The 25,521-nt window shown below is 45.6% G+C and overlaps 1 protein-coding gene across 1 annotated transcript in view; it reads right to left on the bottom strand.

Annotated features, from left to right (window-relative positions):
• The window catches only part of MAP3K13 (mitogen-activated protein kinase kinase kinase 13), a 69,437-nt gene extending 46,791 nt beyond the window's left edge, over positions 1 to 22,646 (bottom strand). Inside the window, exons 1-2 of the mRNA XM_066556247.1 lie at positions 22,611 to 22,646; positions 13,981 to 14,095 (exon numbers count right to left, since the gene is read on the bottom strand). The gene's annotated coding sequence lies outside the window, so the exon portion shown is untranslated. The remainder of the gene's footprint in view (positions 1 to 13,980; positions 14,096 to 22,610) is intronic.
• Between the last annotated feature and the right edge of the window lie 2,875 nt (positions 22,647 to 25,521).

The raw sequence follows: 25,521 nt of genomic DNA on the forward strand, positions 1-25,521 counted from the left end.
AAGCTGAAGCCCAAGGATGCAAGGTGCCACCAAAATGGGATTTGTAATTCAGAGGCCCACAGGGTGCCTGGTTTCTGCAGAGGGCTGAGCACAAGTGTAAAAAATGATGGCAGTAACTCCAGCAGAGCAGCTCTTTAGGAATTATTGCCAAAAAGTTGAAACAAAAGATGAGAAAAAGGAGGAGACCACACATTCAGCCTCTGCTGTTGAAAATTTAAAACAATAAAAACCCAAAACAAATGGGGTAAAAAACTTTAAAAAAGCCATTCTTCAGGGAGAGCATATCAATGCTGTGACTCCTGATGAGCCCATCTCTGCACAGGGGAGTCAAAAGAGCCCAGATTTGGACCTCCCTTCCCTCTACTGTGCCCACAGCTGCCTTTTGGCCAGGCTGGGTTGGAAGTAAATGATTATACAAACAATGCAGCCAGAGCAGGCAGCTGGAAGTGCAACACTTCCACTGCAGGCACCTCTGTGCCCTGCTTGTTCCATGGTGTCAAGTTTGCCAGAAGCCACTGCTGTATAAGGGACTGCACAGATTCTACATTTCATTGCCACGCTGTGTTCCCAGCACACAGCAGGAGGGAACATCTCCAGGCTCTCCTGGGAGCCCACTGCCAGCTGGGCCAGGGCCAACACGTGGATACTAAGGACCTGGAGAAGGGAAGGGATGCTGGGCCAGCCCAGCTTGACTGCAAGGTGCACACTGGCAATTTAGATACTACAGGAAAAGATCAAGCAGCTTCTGCACTGCATTTATTAGAGCAGAAGCTAGGATAATGTCATTCCAGCTGATCCTGAAATTGGGGAATTCAGTTATTTCTGAGGTACCTGGACCTTTGTTCTACCCCTTGTGCAGAGGGAACAAAGCATGGGAGCCCCAAGGAGTGATGCTCTGAGGGCTTGTCAAATACATGAGGGAATGGCTTGGAAAACTGGGCAGATAAATGTAGGCCCAGGCTCTGGCCAGGGCTCTCTGTGAACATCCCTTCCTCAGGTTAGCATCTGGCTGCAAGTCCCCTCATTTTCTCAGGTCACTCTGCCTGTATCCTGTGCGACTCCAACAGCCAGCCTGGTCTGCTGGAAGGATTCCTTCCCTCTAGGTTCCCCCAGCACCTTTGTGCCATGGGGTCTGAGGTGCTCAGATACATCAGGTGATATGACTAATACCTGCCATCTGCTCATTGTTACCTTCCCTCTCCTCTCCTGAAGAGGAGTCAGCACTAAAGTGCTCATTCTACTCGATCTATTTTAGGAGCGTGGGCTTTCAGCATCCATGCAGCACTGCTTTAAGCTAGCAAACTTAAATCAAAGAAGTAGACCATGCTCTAGAAGGGAAAATTGAGCACTAGGTCCTGTAAAAGTCTCTGGCAAGGCTCAGGAATGGCCCTTTTTTTGCAAAAGTTATCTGCACTCCAGCATTCCCAAGGAACAGAACTATTGCCCAGGTTTGACTCCAGGCCACAAAGCAGGGGCAGATGAGATGCAGGCCTGGGAAGGATCCCACTGCTCTCCATGGAGACCAAGTCAGCAACACAGCCTGGAGCATCAACAGGCAATGTGCTGCAGCATTGGGTTATTCCCTGCTTCCAGCAGTGAGGAGCTCCTACACAATCACACCACCTTGGAACAGGCCAGGGAACAGAAACAGGTACCAACAACTGAGAGCACATCTCTGCCCATCAGACTGGGGGGAACCTCAACTCAACCTCAATAAAAACATTGATTCTACCAACAGCTGCTCCCCATATGTCATGGTCAAGGGAAAAAAAGCAAACCAGGGACACAAAGGAAAGATGGAGAGAGAGACAAGTGGAGAATAATTTGATTTCACTGTAATTCTTAGAGGAGCTGTGTCAAAATGCAAAGAGAAAAATCATCACAGTGTAGGAGGCTGAAAGATTTGAGATGGAGCAGTGAGGAGACTCTGGCCCCATAAATGTTTAATTTGAGCAAAGCAGCAGATAAGTAGTAAGCACAGTTTTGCTGCTGTTGCTGAACTGCACACTCCTGCTTTGATTTCTAGATGACACAGTGAGAACATAAGTATAAAATAAAATAGAAGAAAAGCACCAGGGAGATTTTCATACCTGACACTACAGACAGAGCTGCACAAGCCAGTCACACTCAGCTCCCTTCCTTCTCTCTGCTCAGGGCAGCAGCACCAGGGTGAACAGCACACAGGGAGCCCTCAATTTCACAGCTCTGCCAGCCCAGCCCAGTGCAGAGGATAACAAGAGCTACTGCACCACACCTGAGGAAGCAGCCAGGGCTGCAGATCACTGATAAAAGGCATCATGCTGCCTGCTAAGAACACTGTGAAACTGGAGAACCACAGAAGGAAGATGCACGTGGAAACACAGGAGAAAATGGATCCCCAGAGCCCTAGGAGCAGAAAAAGGACCCACCTGGAACTGTTCCTCTTGCAAAACTGTCCCTACAAGGACTGATTTTCTCCCTGTGCTCCTTTCCTCACAAATTTAATTTATCAGTAAGGATCATTCTTTCCCCATCACTTCCTTGAGTTATTCCCATCCCACTCAAAACAGTAAGCTCAAATTGGTTAGATAAATCCTGAAGAAAAGTTGCTAATAAGTGTTTCTTCCTGCCTAAAATGCAAGAAGAATATGAAAAAGAAATGCATTAATGCATTCCATGACCCCTGTGGGATCTCCAGCTCCATTCTTCTTCCCTTTCCTGCTCTTTGATTCCCTTAGACTGCCACCTGGTCACCATTATCTGCTTCTTTCCCCTTCACCATCAGAGAGAAGGCTATTTCCTTTCCCTCCTTAAATCTTTCTCATCTCACTCTTTTCCCTGCATCTATGGCCAGTTGCTGAAATTCAGACAACTCCTCTGCTGCCTCCACCAGCATATCTAATCTTCCTCCCAGTCTGCAATCCTAAAGAGAAATGTGGCTTCACTAAAACCAAGCACAAAGGCTCACTTAGACCCAGATTTTACCCCAGCAGCATAACTGTTTTATTGGAATTATGTCACTTATCCCAAAGCCAGCTATGCCCAAGAACTGCCTGGACAAGCTCAGAATGAGAGCAGGAAACCCTTTGGCTTAGTCTTCCTCACTCCCAGTAGGAGAGACTCATCCAGCTGCACACACTGGTAAGGTAGGAACAGTGCACAACAAATGCTGCTGAAATTTGTCCAGCCTCTGGAAAACATCCACACTACAAGTCAAGGTTATCCAGGAGTACAGATTTTCTCTTTTAAAAGCACAAACAGATTTAAAAACATATACACTATAATTCTTATCTTTTGCATTCGCCTCAAGGCTGGGAGGAAGTGACAGTGAGATGTGACTCCAACAAGTAGTTTTCTGCTTGTCAAAAAAATCAGGAGGAAACAGAAACCCACAGCACAACCCTGATTAACCTCCAGGGACACAACTACTCATTGCAGGTACAGACACATCAGAAGTCTCTTTTTCACTGCATTTAGCTGCTGGGGAAAACCTTGCAATGCCAGGACAGCACCCTGGACTCCTCCACACACACCTGACACAGGATGGTATCACCTCTGATAAAGCAGGGCCCCAATTGTCATTGCTGGCTACTCTGGATTTTCAGCTTCCCAAAAGCTGATGTCATGGCATTTCTCCTTGCAAAACAATGACCTTTGCAGGCCTCTGGAGAAAGAAGCTAAGTCCAACACTAAAAAGATACAGATGACAAGGAAAATGCTGCTGTGCACTGCTACTCAAATGACAGAAAGCATTAAACACTTACACTGACACATTATGATACAATTCCACTGTAACTGCAATCTCTTGTGACAAAACCATGTCATTTTTTCTTCTGAGAAACTCACTCTGAATATACAAGGTAGATGGCACTGAGTAGGGGATGCAGCTCCATCTCTTACCAAACACTGGTGACCTCCCCCTGGTATGGTACCAAGGCTGCAGAAGGGAGAACACTCCAGGGAATCAGCTCTAGGACCAACTCACAGAACAGCTCAGGAGACTCAGCCAGTCATACTTTGTGCCAGGGAGGCTCCCTCCTTACCAGGACCAAGATGACACAGCCACCCCCCAACCAGGACCCTCTGCCTCAGAGGAAAGCACAGGAACATTAAATAGCTTGAGCCATAAAAAAAACCCACCAAAACCCTCTTCCAGCCATCACCAGAGCTGCATTTTACATCTTGCTTCTCACTGGAGAGCCAAAAGGAAACTTCCCTCACCTCCACTGACAGCAGCAGCTCCATCCCTCCAGGACAGAACCAGCTGTAAATATTGGCTGGAAATGTGCATTCCCACTGGGGACTGGCACCTGTCTGTAATTGCTGGCAGCAGGGGAACATGGGGAAGTCTCTCTTGTGCCAAACAGCAGACAAAACAAACCAAAGGAAAAAATAATGCCGCATTAATATACTGCAATACCTGAGCCTCCACAGCACTGATGGGGCCACTACATGAAAACATTTTAGAAGAGCTACACTAAACTAAACTACAAAATCTGCTTATGAGCAAAATGACTGAAAAGATGCTGTGTCCTTTATGCTGTAGATCCAAGGTGAGGAAAGGCCACAAGGGTATGTGACCAGACCATCAGAGATGGATCACAGTGGTCCTAGCAGAGATTTTTCCATGAGTATTACAACACAGTTCATTCCATAAATACAATACATTCCTCAGCTTGCTAGAAATGCATTTCTGACTGAGCACAGCAAAGAAAATACACACTGTGAGCAGAAGACTCAGGTTAATCAATGCTCTGTGTGTATGTGTAGTTCAGCCACATCAACATGGACTGTAAGAAATTTTTCTCCATTTTCTTCTTCTAGAAAATGTTCAGGAGTTCATTTAAGTTTTTCATAAGAAATTCTTTACACAAGTTGATCAATAAACCAAGATTTGGGAAAAAACAGACAACTATTAGACTTTTACTGTGGGACAGTATTTTCTACTCCTACCAGGTGTCTGTGTAAGCTGGGCTGCAAACCTGAAGGTCAAAGCTACACGCTGACATGGATTTGTTGACTGACACCAGGAAAACCAAGAAAATATTAAAAGGAGCACACAGGAAGAAGGCCAAAAGACAATCCAGTACATCTTGTGAAGACTAGACAAAAGTTTATGCAGGAGGAAATTTCTGGCTGGGATACAAATGTGAACTGTTCCCTGAGAAACAGCCCAGCTCACCTGCTGAGTACCTGCCAGCCATTCTGTAGGAACACAGGATGAATTTATAACCTGGTAATTTAAGGCTGAAGAGGTGGAGAGCAGTAGCAGGTGGCCTTTGATATCAAGGTCTTTGCTATTGCAGCTTCAGTACCTTCTCTTGCTCCAGGCAATCACTTGATCTCACATGATTCCCAGAAAGACCAAATTCTACTTAAGAGGTTGCAACAAAGCTCAGGAAACATTTCCTCTCTAAAGACATCTTGGGAAACTGAAGCAATCAGAATGATGAGGCTTTTTGCTCCTGCCAAGTGCCCGAGGTAACAAAGGTAATCAAAATAAAGGCACAAAATAAGATTCTGACTGGAGCTGGTCAGTGTCTAAGACAGGGATGATATTTCGGGGTGGGATTTTGTGAATATAATCATCTGAGATGACAAGAAGAACAATTTCCTTTAGCACATGAGAGGAGCTTGCAGAGAAGAAAAGAACACCTAATGGTCCCTTCTGCCTCCCCTGTGGGTTTGCCTTTCCTCTATAACAAACAGGTTGATCAAACTTTTTCCTTCCCATGTGCTCCATGGGAGGGAGGCACTGCAGACATAGGCTCATTGCTCTCAGTAATTTAAAAGTAAATGTGTTGTACAGATAATGAATCTCAGCTACACAGGAGCATATGTATTTTAACCTGAAAACCACAGAAACTAACCCTGATGTTGCAAAATACCACCCAGGGAGACTAAGGGAAGGGACTGTATTTTTACCCAAGTGTGAGAAGAGTTTCTCCTGCTCCAGACACATCAGGAGTTCAGAATGGGCAGAAGGATGTTCTCTAGGCCCTGCAGTACCTCCTGGAAGCCTGAACACACTGGTCCATCCTCTTGTGGTCACCCCAGAGACAGAACAATCAAATGAACTGCTCAGGAGTATTGCATTCAACACTCCCTTGGCCAAGGGAATAATGGAATGAGGTATGGAGGGTTCTGAAGCCAGACTGCTGATAGGAGAGTAAAGATAAAGCACTATCAGAAATTAGTCCTGAAGATCAATCCTCAAGCACAATGCTGAGTTAGCTCCTTGCAAAGAAGAGCAGAGCAGAACATCTTCTCCTTTAGCAAGGAGCTAATTTCTTCTCACAGGTCCCTTATTGATGGTCCCCTTGGACTAGAAGACTATCAGCCAGAAAAAATAAAGGTGCCTGGTTGTGGCTCCTGGGCACACAGCCCTCACAACTGCACATGGGGCTGTTGGCTAACACCACAACACCTTCTCATTCCTCCCAGTTGTCTTGTTACCCTTGCACTTCCAAAAGAGACTAGAAATTCTGCTTCCTGAGTAGTTCCAGTGAACCACCACGGGGTGCTGCAGAGAGAAGGCTAAAGATTCCTCTCACACAATCCCTGTCAAGGTCCTGGTCCTTCAATATGCTGCAGAAATGTTACTTCTACTGCAGTGTCACAATCCAACACCTCAAGACATGACAGAGAGAGAGAGAAAAATATACCTTAGGAAAAGGAGGGAAAGGTACATTTAAAAAATACTTGATGGCATTCCTCCAAACATTTAAGTATGAGCTAGACAGTGAAGGTGATTTACTGGAGCCTCTGAGCTGCTCCCCTGCTTCCAGCACCAGGGAAGCAAAGCCATGGGATGAGGGTCAAACTCCTGCATGGCCAGTGAAGCACTGTTTGGTGGGACTTGGTTGGAGAGAAATGACTCAAAATGGCTCAAATATCAGGTTTGAAAGCAGAGAAAAAGCCTTTCCTGACAAACATGCAGGTCAAAGGAAATCCCATATTCCTTTGACCTCCATGTCTTACTGCAAATATTCTTCTAGCTTGAATTTTTTTGTTGTTGTTTTTTTAAAAAAGCCCCAGAAAGAATGAAAATCATTCCTATTGCACTTACATGCAACATCAGTCTATTTTCACTGGTAACTGCTACTCACCCTTCTTCCATTCCAAATGCTGTAACTCTCCCCTCGAACCACCAAGACTGAGAGCTGACATGTCCCTCACCCTTTCTTCCCCTCTTGTTGAAACCTTATTTCCACTGCTCTAATAGTTCTTGACTTAACTGGGACAAGGAAAATTATTCTGGGCTTCTCTGTCCTAGCAGATAGTCTATTCTGTATTAACCATCCAGAGCACTGCAAAATCATACTGAAGCCCCAGGCAACCATTCTAACGCTTCCTTAAATTCCTGCTTTAATCAAATTGCCCATTTTTACTGGACACATCTCTAGCCACATATATATATACATACACACACACATATATATATATGTAAAAATTCAAATATATGAACTTGTTGTATAAAAATCCTTCAGTATTAAGACAATTCAGAAAAACTCACTTAACAGTATTCATCCCAAGAGCTCACAATAAGCTAAATTTCTATCCAGCCTTAAAACAGAGCTATTCCTTATGCAAGATGGATTTTTTGCTCATCCTTTTAAGCAAGATGCAAAAGTATTTATCACACTTAAGAACAGAAACTTCAGTAAATATTACACATGAATGAAATGTATAATTGCATCCAAAAGTTTACGCATGGAGCTGAAAGGCCTGGCTTTCAAAAGCTGGCTACACAATGGCTCCCTTGGCCTGTTTTAATCTAAACTATCACATTCAGCCACCCAAGCCAAAGGAGAGGAATTTTTAGGTGCACTCATCTCAAACTCTGACCTTTACTCTGTATCACCTGGCTTCCAATATTGGCACCATTAATTTCTTTAAGGGATGCAAATTAATTTCTGCAAAAGTCCATTTTTCGCAGCAATGTAATTACAAAGTTGGTTGGCTGATGGCAGCAGCAGTTTTTGAGCACCAAGAGCACCTCTGAAGGGATGAGCTCTTTTCAGAGTAAAGCAAAATGCAAACTGCAGTGACCTACAACTTACTCCATTACAGAGCTGTGCCATTTCTGGTGGGGAAACAGAAAAAGGAAATTTTCTGTACTGTACTAGGAGAAAGCAAATCCCTTGCATTTTTCAGATGGCACTTCCCAAAAACTGCCAATCATTTTAACTGCAAGAGACAGCACACTACATAAATGTATTATGACTTTCTAGAGACATTCATCCAGAAAAGCCTTTACTTGGAGACACAGAACCTGTTTGGAAACTCTTCTATCAGGAAAAAATCAGGGCTGGTTTCCATTTCCTGCAGTCTGTGCCTGAGAGAAGCAAGCACAGCTTGAATTCACCACCAAGTTATGCTGTCCAGTTTCCCAATTAACACTCTCCCATCCACAAGCAAGGCATTAAGCACCAGCTCATTTTGCAGCCTCCACTGTGCCCATGCTGGAGCTGGACACAGAGAGGGCTGGCTGAGGGCTGGTATCAGCACGGGGCAGAGCAAATAAAGATAACAGTGTAATCACCTCTGAGATAAGGCAGCCAGTGCAAGCACAGCTGTGTACAAAATACACAGCAGAGAAGCAGGAATACAAAGTGTAAGCAGGAGTTCTGTTAGACCTGAAATTACCTGGGCTGAGATACAACATCCTCTGCTTCTGTTTCAACATTCTGTCAAGCAAACATTAAGGTTTCCCCTTCTTACCTTCCCTCTCAGAACAGAGCACAACCATTTCAGAGAACACAGTTCCATTTTCCAGGCTCAACAGAAAAATACAAAGTAGCAGCACACAATCAGGTTTTGGGTGGTAAACTATGCAGACTCTTTCCCCTCCTAAGTTACAGCTGTAATGGAGAATGCCAGGACAAGGGGAAGGGTTTTAAACTAAAATATGAGAGACTTAGATCAGATGTTAGGAAGAAATCCTTCCCTGTGAGGGTGAGGAGGCCCTGGCCCAGGTTGCCCCATCCCTAGAAGTGTCCAAAGCCAGGATGGACAAGGCTTGGAGCAAGCTGGGTTAGTGGAAGGCATCCCTGTCCATAGCAGGGGGTGGAATGAGATGATTTTTAAAGTCCCTTCCAACCCAAACCATCGTGGGATTCTGTGAAACCATTCAGTTGATTGTGAGTCCTTTTTCTGCTCCATGTCATGTACCAGTGGCAAAGCCCCTGATTTCAGCCAGCCCTGCCCAGCCTCCACCCAGGGATGCTCTGGCAGTACCAGCAATGCCAGGGGAAAGGCAGGACAGAGCTCACCAAAGGTGTGTGGTACCCACTGAGAGCCAGCACCTCAAACCTCTGCCACAGGGCTCTTCACAGATGGACAAACCCTTGAAGGTGGATGGAATAGCAGCTGAGATTGCCTGCACTTGCCTTCATAGGCTGGGACTTTAACTGGAGCACACTAGAGTGCATTAATAACTATTTTAGAAGAAAACAATACCAACTTCATTTACTTTTACAAAGCCTTTGCCCTCATCTTTGCTGACTGCAAGTGTCAAAGAAAGGTCAAAGTAGCTTAATTTTCTTCTGCACTGGACAAAAAGGCATGAAGAACAGACAGTAAATTCAGCTTTCTTCATTTGCATTGGGGCTTAAGGAAGGAGAGAAGGAATTTATTACAATCAAATTGACCCCAGCATAAACTTGGTTGCTTTTATCATTGTTGTGCGAACCAAAAAAGAGAAAACCAGAGATTAAAGTAAAGATTTTAAAAGATGCATCACCTCAAAGACAGGGGTTAAAATTTCAGTGCAAAAAAAATGTGGTAACAGACACCAGAATACAAAAAACTGAGCAACTTTCTAAACACAGCTACTCCAAAATAGCAGGATATGCAACACTCAGGCACCAGAGAATGGAGACCAAGCCAAGTGGTTAATGAATGAAATAAAAGTGGATTGTGGTCCTTATCAGTAATGCTGAATTCTCCTTTACCTGGAAGCTCTGAGCAAACATTATTTTAACAGAAATGTAATTCTGCTTCAAGATGGCAAGTGCAATGTGCTTGAGAAACAATATAATCTTATTTGATAAAGGGACCTGCCGACAAGCAATGCTAGCTGGCAAATTTACAGTTTCTTTATTGCTGCACCTGTATCTACTAATCAGTAGCCAAAAGTTACACATGACCAGAACATGATCAAACATTTTTAAATGCATCCACACAATATTTACATGTAGGAAAAATATATCTTGAAAAGAGAATTGTTTTACTCAGGCAGCTAGAAAAACCACCATGGGAATCTGAAACAATGGCTTCTTTTCCCTCCAATGTGATTACAGGTTTTTACAGTTTATTCCCTTCATTAAACGTCAGACTAATGTTCTCTGCTTAGCAAAAATTATTTTCTTAACAGCAGATCTTAATAAAAGAAAGATGTGCAGTGGTTTTAGTCTTGACACTTTCTAACTAAACTGGGCTGCAGACATCTCCTGGCACAGAAAGGTCCCAGACCAGGAATTCCTGAAGTTTTGCTCAGGGCAAGTTAATTACAGTGCAGTGGGCAAACAGCTCACCCCAGGCTGATGCTGACTGTACACTGTGCCATTAAGGGAATCCATCAGGCCACAGTGCTGATATTTCACATCCAGTTAAAGCAAAACAAATGGTTCCAGCACAGCAGCTGAAACATCCCAGAAAGGCCACGTACATCCAGCAGCCAAGCTGCCAAATCCACTGCTGTAACACTGGCTGAAAATTCAATGTGGGGATGAATCTTATGGGTCTTCCTACAGCACACTTGGTGTGTCTCAGGCTGCTCACACTGCTTGTGCCACAGCTCAGCAGCACCTACTGGGCTTGCATTTATCATGTGGAACCCTTGGGATCCCCAGGAAACAGAGAGAACCACACCATGAGCTGGACTTACTTAAGTGTCTTTGGAGGTGGCTGGGAGGGCTTCCCTTGGCAGAAGGGAATAAGCAAAGCCCTGAAGGAAGCATCAGTAAAATAAAGATGTAAATAGAAGCTGATGCAGCTCTGCCTCACAGCTCTGACCTCCAATGGCCTGGTCAGCTCCTCCAGAACAGTCCCAGCCAGGCAGCACTGTAAACATTCTCTCTCTCAGAGAAAATAAGGATGGTAACTGATTCTGGCTGGGCAGCATCATCCAGTTTTTGCCTCAGGTTCAAACTGTCCATATTTTGTCAAGATGCAGGTTAAATTGATGGCATATTTTTGTCCTAATGAGACAAGAATTTCATCCACAAACACCAAGGCATTTTCAAATCCCATAAGGCCATTAGTGATGACATACTGGGGCAGACAGGCAAGGAGCTATCCTGCCAGGGACCTCTACACCTACTCAAGGTTTTATAGTTAGGATAGAAGCCTGATACAGGCAAATCTCCACAAGAAAAACAGGCACAAATCCAGGCTCCAGACAAAACCCAGGGGTTATCCAATATCAGAAAGTGTGCACACTGCAAGTCACTCTTATGGTGCATGGGTGGGCCAGTGGATAACATGGCCTTGTCCCTTGCTAGTAGAGCTTCCCAGTGAGCACAAACACTTGAAGCACCCTGTCCCTGTCCCCACAGAAGCTGCAAATCTCCTCCAGGAGATGCACCATGTCATCATATGTTACCCAGAGAGGCTGTGGCTTCCATACCCCTGGAATTGTTCAAGGTCAGGCTGGATGGGGCCCTGAGCAACCTGATCTAGTGACTGAGCTTTGAGGTCCCTTCCAACACAAACCATTTCATGGTTCTAGGATTCAACAACCATCCTGCAGCAGCTGCTGGAGGAGCACAGCTCACAGAGCTGCAGCCCTCCCTGCAGCAGCCCAGCAGGAACAAGCTGCTGAAGGCTCCAGTGCCAGCTCAGAACACTGTGTGCTCCAGTGCCCCCACGGGATGCACTTCCTTCCCATGCCCTGTCCTGCAGGAGGGATGGAGCCAGAGCAGGCACCACCACATCCAGCCCAGGTCACCTGGCAAGGTGCCTCTGATCAAGAGCCAAGAACCAGAACTGTTTTACTGGAAATATCTCCAAGTATTTCCCAGCTACTGTTGAAAACCCCTCCATGAACAAGGCTGGAACAGGTCCTGGCTCCAGTGCAGGTGCCTCTCCCCAGCTGCACACCGTGAGAAGTCCCTGTGCTGACAGAATCTGCTGGGGTTGTGATAGCAGCCACGAAAACAGCGAGTAAACAACACAGAAGAAATAAGAACAAGTACTCAGAGCAGGAATACCAGAACAGCCTGGTATTTACTTAATGACTCATCCAGAGGAGGATCTGTCCCTTTAGGCTTCTGGCCTGCATGAGAACAGGTAATAGGAGAGTGTATGAAATCACTGGAGCTCAGCTCCTCCTGACCTCTAAGAACAAAGAAGCCTTAGAACAGCAAAAAATATCCTCTTTTCACTCTTCACTCTGTTGCACAATCTTTCTCCACAGAGTAAAGTTGCACCTTTTACAGACTGGGAAAGGAGAAAGCAAGAGGCAGAGGAAGTATTTCTGCTCATCCACACAACAGCAAAACACAGACTACACCAGAAAAGTACTTCCCAGTGAGATTCCTACCTTTACAGGCTTTTTGGCAAAAGGTTCGTAGATAACATCTGAAGAGGACACTTGGAAAACACAGGCATTTAGGAAAGACAAGAGAGCTTTTAGAACTCAGTCACACCTTTTGCTTTGGGGCTTTCAGGTTTCCATCCTTTTATGCAGAACTGTGCAGATCATTCCAGACACCAAAGAGCACCAATGAACGTGAACAGTATTTTTCTCTCCAGCTACAAGACTTTTCTTCCTCAACAAGTAAAATCCCTGACACTGCATCCTCTTGTACGTGTCAAGTCCTACATTCCTGAGAGTCTCTCCTCCTACCAAGTATACAAATGTTCAAGTAACTCACATGGCTAATGAGCTTCAAATCTATAAAAGCACATGAAGAATTCACTCTAGGTTAAACTTCTACTGGGATTTTTACCTCACATGGAAAAGCATTTATGTACAAAAGGCCTGTGACACCAGTGCTGAACATTTTCAAGCAATTTCTGTGCAGGCAGAATGACAACTGACAACCACCTATTCTTCACCCTTACACTCCACTATTGGCTTTGAGTTCAGAGCTGCTAGTTGGCTCATGCCAAAAAACAGGAAAAAAATTATTAACAAAGTAGCCATCAGAAAGGCAAATTTATTAGTCTAATTAAAAAAATAAGAATTAATGCTGCTAAGTAGGCAAACTTAGACCTACATAACTCATGGCTTCTTTTTATATGTTATTTATGACAGTGAGAGTAAAGTCTAAACCAAGATATTTTAAACCTTAACTGTCTCAGAAATGCTGATTTTATTTCAATGTTGAGTGCAGGACTTATGTAACATTTCCCATTTTGATTTCTGCTACTACAGGATTTTAAAACAAAACTGTACGGTCACTGCCTACAGCCCTAAGGGGCTGAGTACAAAAATAGCATAAAAGATATCACAAACTCTACAAAATACAATTCTGATTTAATTTCATTCAAGCATTATGTTCTTTACTTTGGGGAAATTACTTTATCATCTTTGATAGCAAGTACTCTCCTTCGGCTCTTCTGAACACTGAAAATATCATTTGAGGTACGACTGGAACAAAACTTGAAAATGCCTTATGTAATTTAATATCCTTGCCAAACTAAACCAAAGTTTGTATTACAAGCTTAACTTTCTCATGCTGCAAATAAAACACCTACATTTTTTCCACTCACCAGAAAATATCTGTGTTCCCAATGGCTCACACCTCTTTCACTAAGCACTCCAGCTTTTTCAAAGGCTTCTGAATCAATGATAATTCATTAGTGGAAAATATTCCCTGCTTCCTCCCTGTTTCTCCTGGTGATAAAATACACATTTTCACAAGCACGTTTCCATGGGCTGTGCCAGCCCAGAGAGGCAGTGTCAGGCCAAGCTGGAATGAGGGTGGATCCGCCTTTGGTCAAGGCCCAAGACATCAGGCAGCTCATCTGTCACATACAAAACCTACTCACCTTCAGGACATGTTATTTTCCAGTAGGAAAGTGTGAAAAGGCTCATTTTGGAAGATGTAATGGTCCATCAGTTTTTGTCCTTAACTCTCTTTGCTGTTCCTCCCAAAATGGTGTTCTGGAGATATAAAAAGAACTTCAATTTAAACTACAGCTCAGATAAACACTACATTTTTCCTGCTTTTTACCAAGCCCACTGAAAGGTCACCTGAAACCCATCTGATGATCCAGTCACTGAATTAATGCTCTTTTATCTTAAAGGAGGCTGTAAGGAATTATTTCCTCACCCTTGCCACCCTCACAGCTTACACATCTACCATTCACAGTAGCATGCTGAGAATTCATCCTGAAGACTGGGAATGGGCAAGGGACTTATTTAAAGTCCTGCTGGTGCCAGAACTGAGAATTACACTGCGTTATCAAAAGTCCCTTTTCAGCTTGCCTGCTACATTTGACATACTGACATATATTTACTACACTCAGGTTTTTCTCCAAAGCATAAGTACTGAACTGCTCTGCTGAATTTTGCTACAATTCCCTCAATAACAGATTACCTTCCTTCTCCTCACCACAGACACTTGGGTCCAACTGTGCAGCACAACCAGGGCACTTCTTACCCTGCTTGGGACTAGAAGAAGTTGGACATATGTTTGCAAAATTGGGCTGAAAAGGCAAAGCAAAAGCACTGGGAGTGAAAATGAGTAAATGCCACGTTAGAAGCAATTTCCCTGGCAGTCCCATTTCACAGCCAAAATAATTAGATCACTAGCAAGAAACAGCCCAAGTAGCTAAATGGTGTGTTATGAGATTAAGCAAGGTCACTTCTCTTAAATCTGGCTTTCTAAAAAGATGCCTCCCCCAAAAACTTAACCCTAGGGCTCCATCCAAATTAAAAATTCACTGTTGATGTACATCAGTACAAACCAAATCAAAGTATTCCAGAGCCTGCCAAGTGCTGACTGCCCAAGGAAAGGCCACATGCCTTCTAAGTGAGAGAAATCTCCATTTGAGAGCCACCTAAACTCTGAGACTGCTGCTGCTGGGTGTTCAGAGATAACTGCCAACTCATTAAAATCCCACATTAGAAGTTTATTAAATATGCAAACATTAATGGAATTGGACTAGCAGCTACTTAGGCAGATAAAATTTCAGCGTGGCGCATCCTGAAGTTCCCGTTATCAATGTTGTTCCTTTTGGAAGCATCTGTCAAAGAGTCACAAAGTTACTCAGGGCACTGAAACCCTTCAACTCTTCCAGATTACTCAGGTCACCCTCTGAATGTTCCCACTAGCCTAGAAAAGACTCCTGCTTCCCAATAATTACAGCTCAGTATTTACTGTCCATTTCCACTTTCACACTTCACTGCTGGAGATGCAAAGTATCCCCAAGGGTTTTTCTCCTTTTGGGAATATCAGCAGGACAAGTCCCATGCCTCTTTGCAAGCTCACAGGTTTAGAGGTTTGACACATATCCCAAATTCACAGTCCTTGTCAACTTGCTGCTGGAGAACTACAAAGGGAAGAGCAGAGTATCATACAGACAACAGGGATTAAAGAAAAGTGCTTAAAAAACTGCTCTCCTGAACTTCAGGTGACTCCACACATGCGGGTGTGTGTAGAGCTCTGCTTGGAGCTCCTTCTTTCATCCCTCTCCAACACAAGCATCAGTCCCTCACACCACTCTCAGTACATTTTGCTCCACAAAATGCAGTTTCATTCCTGGGTTACTCTGCAAAGTCCCAGTGTCTGGTGAGTGTCTCAACAAACCTCCAAGGTTTTGCTGTAAAGTGACATCAGACTTGGAATCGTTCTTCACTAATGCTATCAGTATAATCTGAGTTAGCCTCAGAGAAAGGAGGACAAGAAGTATCACTCATCACACAGAGAACAAACAAGCCCCTAAGAATCCCTCATATACCTCCAGGTGACTGGCAATAGCCTTGCTCTCTCAGTGGCTTCAAAGAATGTCTGGAAGATTTAATCCTCTAGTTATGGAAAAATAAGTGTGGTCTAGCACCACCTTCTTGGAGATGTGAGGTTTCAGCAAAAAGAGGGAAATGAAATCTTGGGGAATAACCTTGGAGAAAGCATGATTTATAGGGGAAGAAGGGAAATGAAGGAGTATGAAGTGACCTCCAAAGAAAACACTGAGCTCAAAGAGGCTGAGCAGGTTCTTTCCCACCACCTTTCCTGGTTCCAGTGACAGTCTGCAGAAGTGAGGGCTCTTGTAATTGTCAACAGCTTCCCAGAAGCAGCACATGGGATGCAGCACTAAAGTTTGTGTTTCCTTCAGTCCTGCGACCATATGGGCCTCTCAAAATAGAAGGTTCAAGGATGCCTTGGCCAAGAGGGATCAACAAAATCCCCCATCCATCACCTGATGCAACACCAGGCATCACATGTTGCAGAATCTTGAGCAGCAGCCAGTTTGAGGTCAGGCACACAATAGCCTCCCACTCCATGAACCAGGAAGCCAGAGCTTAGGTTTAGATTTTTTTAAAGGAGAACTGAATTATTTGGGAAATTAAGGCAAAGAGGGACTTTGAGGTAGTCTGGATTCTGGAAAGGGTCCTGACTAAATCTCACATGCATTCTGGGGACTGATCTTTGCTGCTTCAGTGTGCTCAGAAATAGAGAAAAGCAGCCAGCTCATAGTTGGCCCCAAGGTCAGCTATTCCCTGACATAGCAAAGGAAAACACATACAAATCCTTTTACCTCTCAAGAGACATCATGACGACTTTCTGTTGCAGATGGTACATTCTGGGCCTAGACACAGGGAAAAATGACTGTGCCAACATTCCCTAAGCTCTGAGCACTAGGAGGCTTCCACACAGGTATGTGCTGTGTCAACTGCCCATTTGGTCAGCCCACTGAGCTCCTCAACTTGACTGCACTGCACAGAGCACATCAACAGTTTGGATTATCTCTGCCCAGAGAGCTCCTGCCTGCAGGAACATGCAATGGATGACAGAACCCAAAAATAATACTTATAGCTTACAGCCAGCACCCTTGCTCTGCCCACCAGGCTGCAGGAGGAACCTTTACCCACAAGAACACACTAAATCAGTTAACCAGCAGCAGCATTTCCTCCCAGTACAGACAGACACAAACATTGAAACTACAGGACACTGTGCCTTGGGGAATGTAAATAACCCATTAAAGAAGAGCTCTGTTTGTAAGGGAACCAGGGAGGTCACAGTGCTCTGTGTCAGGTGTATGACACACTGACCTGTGCCCAGGGACAGGAGTCCTTCCAGCAACCCTACAGCTAAAGCAACTGCTAAACATTCTTATTCCCAAAATGGTGTCCCAATGCTGCCAAGCAACATGGTGAACTCCAGTGTCCAGGTTGTAAGGAAAACAGGTAGAAAACAAATGACTCCATGAAAACAGCCATCCATCTGCCACCTGCTGAGGTCCATGGCACCACTACCATGAGAGCCCAGCACTCTCTTTCCTCCACCAACATGGAGGTGTCAGGCTGACCTGAAGGCAGCAGCAGCAGCACTGGGTACACAGCATCAGTGGGAAACTCCTCTTTGAGGGATACCTGAGTAGCCCAGACACAGGGAAGGATAACATTGCAAGGAAATTTCATCCCCCTCAGCACTGAACCATCCTGCCACAGGCCAGAGGTCACAACTGTAGTGGCACCAGCTAAGAGTGACAATGGAACCTCACAAGACAGGCTGGCACACTGATCTGGAGGATGCTGGAGACAATGCCCTCTATCCATGAGTTGTAGGGCAAATCTGTTGAGCTAAGATAGAAGCAACCAAAACTCACAAGTCTCTGAAATGTGGACAAAGTGTTTCCTGGCAACAGCAACAAACCAATGGAGTCAAATGAATGTTTTCTCAGCATTTTGCTGTCGGGTGACCTCGCTACCACCCTTCTGCAGGAGACAGGATCTTCTGTGACAGAACCACCAGCAGCAGCTGACCCAGCACAGTGACCAAAGCTGACACTGCTGCACTCCCCTCTGCTCAGCTCCAAGGTTGGATTCCTGACCACCTTCTCCCCGAGGGAATTTCAAAAATAGCCTCTGCTCACTCAAGGGAGGCCACGCCTGAATAAACCAGAGGCAGAGGCCTTTGCTCACAGCCCACACCACTGCAGCTCGCTTGTTCTGGAGGTGGATGTGAGAAGAAATGTAGGCCACACATGCAGAGCGAAAGAGACATCCAGAGTTCAGAGATGCCAGAGATCCCACGGGCAGAGTCAGCAATGAATGCCCATTAAAACAGCCTGCAAGTGCTGGGGTACATTCAACACGAGCCAGGCAGGCTAAGGGCAAAACACACCTCAACAGAAAGTTAAAAACGTGTGGGATATTTCCCTACTAAACTGCCTGATGAATCATTAAAGAATATCTTTGTGATGTAACTATTCAGACTTACACAAAGAAGCCTTGTAATTAGCTCTCAAAGTAATCCTCTGGCCACCATCTGGAGCTCAGCCTAAACCTTGACCTCAGTCACAGCAGACAGGCACACATCCGTGACACACACCTGACAGTGAGTCACACTGCTACACTGCATTCACAAAGTGCACCAACTTGACAGGAATGCTAAAAACTCGAGCCACTTTTTGCTCTACAAGTTCTTCAGTTCACACCCATCACACTTAAGGAAATGGTTTCAAAAATATCAAGTTAAAAAGCAGGAGTCATCAATCCAATCCTGCATCCAAAATGCTTCCTCCATCGAAACCTCAGTTTATAGTAAACAAAGTTGGCATTTGACATAGCCAACCTTCTTCCAATAACACAGGAGGAAAATCTTCCTAGAAGCAGATTCTGACAGAAAACAGACTTACCACAGATATAAAATAACTTATTCCCCCAGGTATAAACAGCTCAAAAATTTTACTATTAAAGGATGGCAAAATTCTTTTACCTAAAGCACCATAGATGACTGGATGTTCTTTCTTTACTAAAACCTTCTGATTAGTTTGAAATCCCTGTTCCCCACAAGCAAATAAAATCTATGATGGCTACCACCTCTTATAAAGCCTCTTAGCTAAAGAAAAATTAGTTTTCTTTAATATACAGCTCTATGTTGCTTTTTGAGCTCCCCACAGCAAAGCAGTCAAGAACGATACGTGCCACATCACCAAGAAGAAAATTTATCTTGTCAGTCCCAGAGGAATTCTATTTCCAATGAAGTTTGGAAGCAAATTTTAGACTTTTGTAAAAACGCCCACAAGACAAGTAAAGATGGATGGAGCAGTGAAAGTGCTGAAACAGTTATTGCTTAGTTCATATCTGAGAGCAAATCTCTGCAAGAATGAGAAATGTTTATTTTTTCTAGGGATCACGTGTCTATAAAGCACAAAGAGCCTTCTGTAGTAGGAGCCATGGTCCCAGAGCAGAGACCTCCTACCAGCTGGGCTCCTGGCACACACAATTCCCTCCAGCTCCAGGGATGGTTAAATACAAATAAGAGCAAGATTGGAACAGACCACCAGATGTGGCACCACCAGGAGACCCCAAATTCCAGTCATTTCACTACACAGAGACACACTGGGGCTGTCACCACCGCCAGGTACAGATGTGGCTGTCCCCTCACATCATCCTGGCTCCCAGCCCTGAACATGGGGACACTATGGGGGGTTTCTGAGCCTCCTCTGGGACCACTCCCCACAGCCAGATTGGCTTCAGTTTGGTAGGGGGTGGTTTAAAGTGATTATCTTTGCCACAACTCCTTTCTCCTGGCTGCAGTTTCAGCAGGGATTGCTCAAGACCAAAGTTCTACACAAGTCAATATTTAACTTCAGCTCTGCACTGCTGAGACCCACCTGGAGTATTGGATATGGTAATTTATTAAAGCTTATGCTGCCATTTCTAACAAAAAAAAAATAATAAGTTAATCTTCTTCATCAGAACTAGTGAAGAAAAATTCTACAGGGACAGCAGTTAGAGTCAGCATAAGTAATTTTAATAAGGGAACTAAAGGAAAATGCTTCCAGGAAAGGAGATGTAAACAATGGGAGGTGTACACTTCAGAGCAGGTTCAAGGCAGGGGCAAGAGCCACACAGCAAAAAGCATTTAAAGCCAAACCACACCAAGGTCTGGAAATTCAGCATATGTCCCAGAAGCAGTATTTTAACATTGCAATTAAGCCATTAATCTATGTCACAAAGGCTTATATATGTCTTGCACATTACAAGGAGAAGCATTTATTCTCCACTAATTACCACTAACTATGACCTGCTGTACTAAGACAGACTTTAAAATAACATAATAAACAAAAGTGATTTTTTCCCAGGTTAATTGTTCCTAGTCTTAGTGAGGGTAAGAAAACTGCTTATGTTTAAAAAAATTCTCTGCATGCACCTGATATAAATTTTTGCCAATGGTCTTACCTTTTATCTTTTTGGAGAGCTTTCTGCTGTGAGAAACAGCTGTTAACATACAAATCAGGCCAAAAGTGAGCAACTGAGAGTAATTCCTTCTTTCCTACATCTGTTTCAATTCTTTATCCACCTGTTCTCTGTGATTTCTTTATTTGTTGTTAGCACTCCCATCTTTACATTTAGCAAAAGCTGTTTTTGTTCTCTAAACCAGAACATCTGTTGTAGCAATGATTCCTGTGCAGTTATGAGTGAAAATCACCACAGACACCATTCCAAAAATGCCCCAGTTCTGTATTTCTAACCCTTCACAGGCACCAGTTTGGTCAGCACCCAAAAGGAAACTCTGTCAGGAAACAAAAATATTTCTGCTGGGAGAGTGGAAGGAAGAGGCTGAGGATATTAGGAACATCTGGAAATAAGGAGTAGTGCACAGCTTTCATCCCAAAAAGATCCAAAACAAAACAACAAACACCACCAAAAAGCCAAACCACAAACACCAGGACCGTCCAGCCAAGTGTAGCCTCGGGGAACACTTTCAGGAGCAGCTTAACTGGTTTTGATCCCTGTCACTGCCTAATGGGTGGCCTGCCTCTCCCTGCTGGATGCACAGGCACACAGCTCCATGGATTCAATGTCCATATGGTGCTAGTTGCCAGTGGGTTTGGCACCTGAATCCGGCCCACCACACCACCACTGACACCTGCACTTGAGGAGCAAGGAAAACAGACAAGCAGAGGGATGGAAAAAAGGTGCACAGGGCTCCCTTTTCCAGCAGAAATATAATATCAAACCTGTTTCTAAAATTCCATGCTTCCAGATCCATAGAGTTACCACAAAAATGCAACCTTTCACAGCTCAAACACCTCCTTGGAGCAATCAGATCACGACTCCACTCCATCTTGGAGTGAATGCAGAAAGTATTTACCTTTATTTTCCTGCTCTGCTTTGAGAATTAGACCAGTACACTAAGGACAACCTACCTCTGAAGCAGTAAAACTACAGGTTAAAAGAACAGCTGCAACTGAAGCCACAGCAAGGTCTCAGCACTTTCCAGCAGCAAAATTCCCGCAGAGCTCAAACGAGAGAGGAGGCAGGTTCCTGTCTGCTTTATCTAAAGGTTTTATTTCCATTGCACTACACTTGCAGGTGTTACACCCAATTGCCATCCATTTAGCAAAACTGAGGCACAGTACAAGATTGTGCCACGGGCAGTGCCCTTCCCTACAAGGAGAAAAGAGGAATAGTTTGGATTGGAAGGGATTTGAAAGCTCACCTCTTTCCATTCCCTGCCATAGGCAAGGACACCTTCCACTATCCCAGGTTGCTCTAAGCCCTGTTCAACCTGGCCTTGGACACTTCCAGGGCTGGAGTAGCCACACTTCTCTGGGCAGCCTGTGCCAGACCCTCACCACCTTCACAGGGAGGAATTCCTTCCCAATATCCCATCTAACCCTGCCCTCTGGCAGTGGGAAGCCATTCCCCTTGTCCTGGCACTACAGTTCCTGCCTTCCCTCATTAACTTAAGAGCTGCACTTCTCTGGGCTAAGCCACATAGCCCAAATGAAACATCCACTGAACTCATCCCAGCCACTCTCCCAAACTTCTGCCAGCTGAGAGAAGCATCAAAACTCCTACACTTCTTTTTTTTTACCGGAGAGGGCACAAAACCATCGGAGCCTGTGCTGGTCTTTGTTGTTGTCAACAGCCCCCAGACAAGATTAGGATAGACACCAGAGGCTGAGCTCCGGCGGGATTTGCTCCAGGATGGCTGGCGATTGCCTGAAACGCTTCCTGCTGCCCGGAGAGCAGCGATAACACCGTGGGACTGCTCACCTGCCTCCCAACAGCCACCGCCAGCACCTCGGCGGCGGCTCTGACCGCTCTCTTAAACTGGAAAAAGTCCCTTTTTTTTTATATCAAATATACAAGCGTGAGGGCTCCGCGCCTGCAAACAGGAGCGCAGTGTCCTGAGCACCCTGAAAGCCGGGCACCCCATTCCCGAGCACCCCGTGTCCCTCAGCACCGCCATTCCCCGAGCGCTCCGGTTACCTGCATACCGCATTCCCTGAGCACCCCGTGTCCCCGAGCAGCGCGTTCCTGGGGCATCATTCCCTCAGCACTCCGTCACTCAGACACGGAGCTCCCTGCGCTCCCCGCTCAGCCCGTACCTCGCGCTCCTCGTTCCCTGCACAGCCCTAGCCCCGCGCTCCCCGCTCCCTGAGCGCCCCGTACCCCCGCGCTCCCCGCGCAGCCTGTACCCCCGTCTCCCCGGTACCTGCGCAGCCCGCTCCCTCAGCTCTGCGTCCCTGGCCGGCTCCGCCCCGCGCCGGACCCACAACGTCACCTCCGGCAGCGCGCCGGCTGCGGAGGCCTTTAAACTGGGGGCGGGGCCTGAGCGGTGTGGGTGGGTGACGGGGCGTGGCCGAGAGCTGCAGAAGCACAGGAGGGGTCTGAGGGGCGTGGGCGGATTTTAAAGCGTGTGGGCGGGGCCTGATGGAAAGCGAGGGCGTAGGGACGCGGGCGGGGTCTTGGGACATGGGCGGGGGAGTCTGAGGGGAGTGGGCGTGGTCTAATGCTGCGTGGGCTAATGCTGCGTGGGTGTGGTCTGGCGCGTGGGCGTGGCCTGCGGCGGCGCGCGGGCGGGTTTAGGGCGGGAAGGCGTGAGGCGACCTCGGGCCGTGCCCGTGAGGGTCTGGGCACAGCGCACACGGCCGGACCCGCAGCGCCTCAGGCCGGAACCGTGAGGGGCTGGCTAGTCGAGGCGGTCACCTCGGGCCGTCCTCAGGTGCTCCCGATGAGCCCTGGGCCGGGCGGGACGTGTGCAGGAATCCCAGCTGGCCCGGGCAGGGCTACCGAGAACTGGGACAGCATCACCGGCGTGGGCCGGCACGGACAGACGAGCACCGGACTCGTGGCTGAGCGCGATTAGGGCGGCCAAAGCAGCACTCCCTATCTGAGGTTTACCCTGTTTTCGAGTACTTGGTAATAGCAGCCCCAATATTCTAATATTACCTGTCAGTTCTCTCAACACCAGGTTACAGCCTTGCCTGGCCAAACTAGATACTAAGATGCCAAGCTTTGACTACTTTTAACACTGTTGTTTACTGCTGGACACAAAAGAATTTCTTTAGTGCTACATCAACGAATCTGGAAAGGAGAACAGAAAAACATTGATTACATGTATCTTTTTGTCACCTTCATTGGCGATGTTACTGTCTCCTTCCAGAAATATCCCTCCACAGCCACTTGTGTCGGTTGTGTTATGAGCACATGAACATTTCTGTCACATCTCAGCCTTCTGCAGCCATCACCTACTGTCTTTCAGTCCAACTCCTCGTGTTGTTCCAGGGTGTTGCATTATTCCATGGGATGCCAGTGCAGCACAACAGCACCTTGAACCACGTGAAATGCTGTGAGTGGGGGCACTGTAACCTTGTTCTTTGTCCTGTGTTGTAGTCTTGGTTGCTCCTAAGGAAACCCACGTTGATTTAGCGCCCAGGGAATGGGATGCTTGAAGCACTAGGGAATTTTTCTGAAACTGCTCTGAATTTCCCTTCATGCTTCTGTTTTCTGCTTAAATAGTCAGGTATAGTCTGGGAACAGTCTCTCAGAGAAACTGTGGTTGCCCTGGAAAGGTCAGGTTGGATGGGGCATGGAGCAGCCTGGGATAGCGGAAGGTGTCTCTGCCCGTGTCAGGCGGCTGGAATGAGATGGGCTTTGAGGTCCCTTCTAGCTCAAACCATCCTGTGACTATCACTCCACAGCATTCCTGCTTTGTCGTGTATCATCCCACAAGGAAGGTCTCTCCCTGCACAAGCAATACCACGGCTTGCCAGGAGGTGTTGCTTTGCAACCACGCAAAAATCAGAGCTCAAAAGTCAAGAGATAGCCTTGTAATATTAAAAATAACCAACATACTTTGTTCTGGCAGGGAAAAATCAAATCTACCTTTGAAATGGCAATTTTTAAGACAATTTAGATCTTAAGTGCCCAACATGGCACAGACTGAGATAAATGCTGAACAGACAACCCACTCATTGGGAAATGCTGTGAGTTTGTACATTGCTAACATATCTGCCAGACCAGCTTTATGTGTGCAAAGTTGTCCATGGCTTTGTGTTTGCAGGGCTGGATGCTAAAATATACATAAATACAGACCAGGCTTGATGCAGTGGGGTTTCAGAGGGGTAATCCTGGGTTTCAAGAAGCCAAGGAGCAGAGTACAGCCTCAGTAACACAACAATCCTTCAAGGCCAGATTGGACAGGGCTTGGAGCAACCTGGACTAGTGGAAGGTGCCCTGGCCATGGCAGGACACGGAGTGAGATGAGCTCTAAGGTCCTTTTCAACCCAAACCAGTCTGGGATTCCATGGTAACAGCTGTCATGCCCACAGGGCTGTGTCTCTGCTCTCCACACCTGCACACACACATTTTAAACAAAAATGAGCTGTTTGTTTCTAAGGGGTAATGCAGAGTTGGGTATACAACTGTTCTCCACCTACATAGTAGGTTTTAAGTTAATAATGTAGTAACAGGGGCAAAGTTAACTATGCCCAGACTTATTTTACAAGACAAAACAGGAAGCGAAGATTCCATGACATTTAAAAACATTTTTACTACAGAAAAAAACCAACCAAACAAAAAAAAAAAAAACACAAAAACAAACAACTCCTCAAAGGATATCCAGTTAGGACAAAAATGTTTATGAATATGCCTGCATCATATCAAGCTGAAATAACCTTCATGGCTGACAGAAGCTGTGGCTCTTCAGCAGAAATTTAAACTCTGCAATAGGATGATATTCCATGGCCACAGTGTGCCTTGCTGTGTGGTTGTAGTTATCACACTTGCTCCAGCTGTGCCTTTGTGAGAGCTCTCTGTGCCAGCCCTGAGGCACTGAACTCCAGCTCACTGAGGCTCTGGGAGGCTGAGTTTTGGAGACAGTTTGGAAAAGAAACTTAAAGTTATCAAAGGATAATTCCTAAGGGTGTGATAACCAAAGGAGACTTTGAAAACAATTTTGTGATCAAATGTTTACCAGTATTGTAAACTTTTACTACACATGAAGGGGTCAGACAAAGATTACAAAGGTTCAACAGCTCTTTTTACATCAGATAATTTCTAAGGGGAATAAAAAGGCCATAGCTGTAAAAGGGAAAGCAGAACACAGTTGTTGGATTTAGCTA

This window comes from Molothrus aeneus, chromosome 10 (genome assembly GCF_037042795.1).
Source record: "Molothrus aeneus isolate 106 chromosome 10, BPBGC_Maene_1.0, whole genome shotgun sequence".
In the NCBI taxonomy this organism is placed as follows: Eukaryota; Metazoa; Chordata; class Aves; order Passeriformes; family Icteridae; genus Molothrus; species Molothrus aeneus.